Raw genomic sequence first — 7,168 nt, 5'->3', positions numbered from 1 at the left:
ACAATTTTTCCTTTTGATAGCTGGCTTGTCCCCCTGAATGTCCTCGAATAGTAGAAGAACGAATATCAGTAAGTATTTTTGTTCTCAGATCACCAGTACTACCAATATAGATTCTTCCCTTATATCTGATTATACCTTGCTGATAAGAATAAGGGCTCAAGGCTGCTCCTTCCACCACTAGTTCAAGAATTAATTTTTGAGCCAAGGTATCACTAATATAACTTTTTGATATCTCTTGCAACCAAGCTGGTTGGATTTGACAAATGGCTTGACAACTTGGAGTCTCTTCTACTACTACTCTTGAAAGGGCATCAGCCAGCACATTCTCAGTCCCCTTCTTGTATTTCAGTTCATAAGTATACCCCATTAATTTGGCCAGCCACTTTTGTTGAAGCAATGAATGTACTCTCTGTTCCATGAAGTACCTTATACTCTGATGATCAGTATAGATTGTAAATTTGTTACCCATCAAATAAGTCCTCCATTTAGTAACTGACATGACTACTGCCATCATTTCTTTTTCATAAGTGGACAAAGCCAAAAACCTTGCACCCATGCCTTTGCTGAAATAAGCTATATGTATTTGTTCTTGCATCAGACTAGCTCCCACTCCTAAGTCACATGCATCAGTTTCCAATTCAAATGACTTTGTAAAATCTGGAAGTACTAGCACTGGGGTTGTAGTAACAGCTTCCTTCAGTTGTTCAAAAGCTAACTGAGCTGCAGCATTCCAATGAAAATTATTTTTCTTGAGTAAGTCTGCCAATGGCTTGCAGATAAGGCCATAGTTTTTGACAAACTTCCTATAATATCCTGTAAGGCCTAGGAATCCCCTAAGATCCTTTAAAGTGTTTGGTACAAGCCATTTCACCATACAAGCTATCTTATCTGGATCAGTTGCCACCCCATCACCACAAATAATGTGTCCCAGATACTCTATTTGAGATTGCACAAAGGAGCACTTGCTGAATTTAGCAAAGAGAGAATGCTCCTTGAGTACATTGAAGGACAAGGATAAATGTTGGAGGTGAGTCTTCATGTCTGGACTATAGATTAAGATATCATCAAAGAATACCAGAATAAACTTCCTCAGATAGGGTTTAAAAATGTCATTCATTAAGGCCTGAAAGTTTGCTGGTGCATTTGTAAGGCCAAATGGCATGACTAAAAACTCATAGTGCCCTTGGTGAGTCTTGAATGCAGTTTTATGGGTGTCTAAGGGGTGTACTCTAATCTGGTGGTATCCTGCCCTTAAATCAATCTTGGAGAACACCTTAGACCCTTTGAGTTCATCTAAAAGCTCATCAACGATTGGAATGGGGTATCTATCTTTGATGGTGATGTCATTTAGCCTTCTATAGTCTACACAAAACCTCCATCTTCCATCCTTCTTCTTAACTAAGAGTATGGGAGATGAAAAGGGGTTATGACTGGGTCTGATCACTCCAGAATTAAGCATTTCCTGTACCAGCTTCTCAACTACCTCTTTCTGAATGTATGGAATTCTATAAGGCCTTTGGTTGGGAGGGGAAGTTGATGGTTGAAGTGGAATATGGTGATCATGAGTTCTATAAGGAGGAATAGTAGTGGGTTCTTGGAATATATCCTTAAATGAATCAAGTAAGGGTTGTATGATGATGGGTATAGTGGGTATTTAATCATTGCATGTGATAGAGAATAAGTGACCAACCAGCCCATGTTTATGTTTCTTTAAGTACTTCTGGCAAGATTCTCCTGTCATAACTGAGATACTAGTGGATTCAACATTTCCCTGTAGAATAACTTATTTCCCATCCCTCTGAAAAGAAATAAACATGTTTTTAAAATCAAAGTTAACAGGGCTGAGATCCCTCATCCAATCAACACCAAGAACCATATCACAGCCTCCCAGAGCTAAAACTCTCAAATCAAACTTGAATGAATGGCCCTGCATCTGCCATTGTAAGCCTGGACATTTAGCATTGCTAACTAATTTATTGCCATCTGCTACTGCTACTTGAAATGCACCTGTAGGTTCTATATAACAACCACTCTGCCTAGTAATTTCAGGATCAATGAAGCTATGTGTACTTCCACTATCTACCAAAATGGTAAAATTCTTCTTCTTATTCTTAAGAGTGCCTAAAATCTCAATGGTGTTATGGGTAACATTACCTGACAAGTCATGTACAGAAATCTCCACCTCTTCCTCAGGCACTTCTTGTATAATGGGAGAGTTGATAGGTGATTCATCTTTTGAAGTAGCAACTCCATCATCATCTCCAACAAGAAATAGTAATTGTTGTTTAATGCACTTATGGACCTTGGAATAGATTTCATCACAATTGTAACAAAGTCCTTTCTCCCTTATAGCTCTCATCTCAGCATATGTGAGTCTCTTGATGGGTGGAAGCTTTGGACTGGAGTTGGTGCTTCCTCTTGGAGATGGGGATTGAGGTTGTGGGGTAGACATTATACTTCTGTGAGATTGTGGAATGAACAGTGGTGGTAGCTTGGCAGACCTAGCCTTCTTTGTTGTACTTTCCAACAAAATATCTTGCATTTTGGCCAAGTAAATAGCCTTGTCTAGGGTGGATGGAGAAAACATCTGAACTGCTATTTTTAGCTCATCTTTGAGCCCACTAATAAAACTAGAAGTGAAATATTCTTCTGTGAGATGTCTATTCTTGGCTAACATCAAGGCCTTCAACTCTTCAAATAATTCTTGGTATTCTAAGACAGTGCCCAATTGACAAAGCTTGTTAAATTCTTGTAGTAATCTACACTACAAATGGGTTTCAGGCGGCCGGTTTCTGCCGGAGAAGAGAAAGAAGACGATATGAAGAAGAGGATAAGAGTTTAATTAATTTTCTGATTGGTTCTCTTACAGCCACAAACGCAAATAAAGGCAAAACACCTGACCCGCTAGAATACTGTCACGCGTAACTAACAGAGTCGTTAACAACATTAACTCCTAACAGCTGAACCTGGACTAAGGCACCCGAATAAATACTAATGGCACCTTCCTACTACAAGAGATCATACAAAGGCAGGGACATGACATAAAGGGTCATGTACAAGATCAATATCATTATCATATGACTTGGTTTTCTTCACATCGATTTTAAAATCCTTGTGCTCCTTTGGGAGTTTTTGTATGTATCCGCATTGTCTTGCAACTCTCGTCGGGTTATACATTACATATCCTCTTGGGTGAAACAACGACCCAAAATAATCAGTTTTCTCTTTGCACCCAGCCATCTTTCCCTTTTTTTTAGCCAAACCCCATTGTAAGGGTCAAAGACAACACCTCTCGTCGTCAAGTTGTCCAACTGGCGTCGCAACTTCAAATAAACTGTATCTTGGTCCTTTTCCTTACTCTTGTAGATGTACTTGTCTCCATAACACTTACCGTCCCATTCCTTGTTCTCAAAATCCCTTGTCGCAAATATCGGGAAGTGCAAATATATCCACGCCTGCAGAAAAGCCATGTTCCCTCAGATTTGGTTCATGTCAGCCCTGGAAGCATTTCTCAACTCGTTCAACGAGTGTGCAAGGATGGAAGTGCCTCAAGAGTACTTGTGGATCTTCTCAAATGGTTGTAACAGCTGAATAAAGTTGGCGTTCACACGGGCACCGGAAACGTCGGGAAAGATAACAGATCCCAGGACGTAGAGGACATACGCATTGGCGGTGGCGAAGATATTCCTTGGTCACCTCTTTTCCCTCAGCACGAAGTTTCTTTGTTCCACTTAAGAGTGCCCTCAACTTCGAGAGATGGAATATCCCCTGCTTTGATTTACCTACTAGCATTTGTGACTTGGTCATCTCCTCATCCCATTGGAACACTTCCTTGGTGAACGCGTAAATCTTGTCCCAATCAAGCTCTTGCACGTACTCTTTTTGTTTCATGGCTTTACCATGTATGCTTAGCCCGGTAATGAACTTCGCATTATTTGGAGTCATCGTCATTTCCCAAAACGGAAGATGAAAAGTATGTGTTTCCCCGTAATATCTCTCGGCAAAGGCGGAACAAAAATTACAAGACAACAATTTACATGGCCATGAGAGAAGGACTTTCAAAACTTGGATCTTCGAAACTTGTGATGTCTTGGTATCATGAATTCTAACAACTTATATCATTTGCTCTTATAACTTCAACTTTGATTTTTGAATTATTCTTTTCTATTATTGCTTCTAAACCTAAAACGTCTTCAACTTTCTTCATAGATTTTTATGTCGCTCCGCTTGTTGATGATGATAAATTTCTACCGAGAGAGAGTCGCAATCCAGTAACTAAGAATACATTGTGAGGTTTCTTTGTCTTTCTGGAATTTCCTGACCTACTTTCCTTTCCATCGTGTATGGTTAGGTCCATCACGGTTACCCTCTAAAAGGAACAAGTTCTCTCCTGAATTTCAAGGATCTCAATGTCTTTTTCTCTAATGTCTCAAAAGGTTATTATCCCCAGCATTCCAATTTCTATCTTTTCGGTGAGAAACAGTATATAAACTTAGCTAACCGGATACCATGTGACGCTAGAAGTTTCAAAAGTGCAACTAAAAAGTTCTTCCCCACCCCCAAACTTAAATCTAACATTGTCCTCGATGTTCTAAAGATAAAATTAAAAGCATGAACAAGGAGAAACTGTTACCACTTGAAGAAAAAGAGTTAAGGAAAGATATTACCATGTTGCATGAGCATGGGTTACCTCCCAAGAAGTTCTAAGTTTAAAGTCTTCAGCCAGACTTAGGAAAGGATTGGTCAACTCGAACCGTATAATAGTAGCCGGAATAACTGTGGGTCTTCAAAACCAAATAGAGCTGACCAAAGGAAACTGTAGTAAACCAAGAAAATGAACAAGACTAGCATGCCCTTACCTAGTTTCCTGATTAAGACAACTACATATAATTGTGGTTCAGGTTCAGGTTCTATAAAAGGGTCTAAATATATTTCTTTAGGATGCAACTCCTCAAAAGTGAGATCTGAATTATTAGGTCCTAGAGTCTGTAAAAACTCAAATAAAAATTTAGAAGCACATAGCAACAACCTGAATAATTTGGGATCCTCTAAGTCAATTAGATTTGACTCACAAAGTTGACCATAATAATGGTCATTCTTAAGAAAATGTGTCGACCCTAATATCCTAAAGTAATTAGGTTTAGTCTCAAAACTTAAATACCGACACAACTGAAAATCATATGTTCCCACAATTAGAAGAAAAGTTTTTGGTGGGAAAACAAAGTCAATCTTGGTATCATAGCCTGGGTTAACCACATCAACCAGAGGATGGGTCTCTAACAACTGAGCTTCTTTCTGGACATCATTAGGTTCGGGAAAACGTGTATGAAGATAATATTGTAAGATGGTTGAGACACAAATGTCAAGTCCTACAGGAGGGTACTTTCTAAGAGTTAAAGCACACGGAGAATGATAATCACCCCCAAACTTAGAGTTTTCTGTGTCTCTAGAAAGACTAGTCACAACTTCCCTAATTTCTAGGTCATCAGATTCCTGAAAATGGTCAATTGCTTCTTCTAAGTCTGGTTCATCCTCACTCATCTCTACGAGTTTATCATCTTCTAAGACTAGTGTTTCTAAATCGCTAGATTCTAAAACAGTATTCTCAGGGTAAACTCTTTCCTCTAAATCATTATTGTCTTTGTAAACAGGAAATACTACATCGTCTAAAACAGGGGTATCTCTAGTGAAATCCTCTTCCTTTTGAATAGGTGAATAATTATTAAAATTATTTGGATTTGAACTAGAAATAATATTATCATTAAAGAGCTCATTAGGAGTAACAGATTCCTCATCACTATGCCTATATATTTCAGATTCTTCATCAATACTATCCTCATCACAGTCCTCATTATAATAACATGAAAAAGATCGAACCTCATCAAAACAATTAGTGTTACCAATTCTAACCTCGTCGTCTTGATTATGTGAATAAAAACTATCCTTGTTTTCGAGGGTGGTATTGGGAAAACTACACTGGAAATTAGGACTATCCTGAACAAGTTTTTCCACAATCCTATTTGTACTCTCAGTAAATTGCTTGAGGGTCTCTTCTAGAGATATCTTAGTTGACCGCTCTACAGACTCTTCTGGGAGAAGAATATTATAAGTCTCTTTCATAAATAACTTCCGTGTTGACTCATTGAAACTATTGAGAGACTCTTCTAGAGAAATAGAAGGATTTTTTTGCTCGTATGACCTGTGGGTATATGGATAGTAATTGGGCTCACAATGGTATGGACCATAAACTTCAAAAGTTTCGCGTTCCCAATCACTATTCACACTATGGTCATAAAAAGGATAATGTCCAAGCTGCTCAGTCGGATACTCATTGTATTGGCTATTATAATACCAGTTCGACATCCTAACCGCAAGGGAATTCTACACAATCACAAACAAGGCTGACTCGACCAAATTAAATCTATAAAATCTAGCAAACAACAAGCATGATGGCCCCACTTAGATTGTTTCTAGACCAGCTTCTAATCTTTCGAAAAGGAATTCGTTACAATCTGAGCAAACCTCTCTGGAATCGATCCGAGTTTAAGTAAGTTGAATTGAGACGAGGGAAGCTGCGAGGAGCTTTGATACCCAAGGTCTCACCGGTATTATAAGGCGGCGCAGTCACGCATTCAACTCGCAGAAACCATCATGAACTTCAAAGTATGCTCAAAAGAGTAACCAATATTTTTCGAACGACTTTCCTATTAAGTTCGTTACCCTATAGGTCTCGTTCTAGTCAAAATTTTAAGATTAGGTTCGCGTTTGGTTTCGTTTTCCTAAGGTGGGCAAGAAGGAAACGGTGATGAAATCCGAGTCCTTATCTTAATTTGGCCAGGCCTTGCCCTTTACTAGGAAATTAAAACAACCGTATTCAAATCCTCAGCATATATTCACCTTAAGGCATACAATAAACCCGCTGACAGAGGATTCGCGGGTGTTTCGAAAGCTTACCTCCCGTACCAGACGGGCGCAGAACCGCTGAAGTCGACTCGGGCCACGACTCCTATGTCATGTACGAACCCGAGGGGCCGAGACGATATTGTAATCGTCGTCCTTCCCTGCAAACAGTTTTATATTTAATGTACCCTTCCTTAGGGTTTAAAAAAAAATTGTCAAAGTCCAAAGTCCAAATAAAGTGCAAAAGAAAAGAAATAAAAAAAATAAT

This window comes from Papaver somniferum, chromosome 1 (genome assembly GCF_003573695.1).
Source record: "Papaver somniferum cultivar HN1 chromosome 1, ASM357369v1, whole genome shotgun sequence".
NCBI classification, from domain to species: Eukaryota; Viridiplantae; Streptophyta; class Magnoliopsida; order Ranunculales; family Papaveraceae; genus Papaver; species Papaver somniferum.
Note: the sequence above shows the minus strand (reverse complement) of the source record.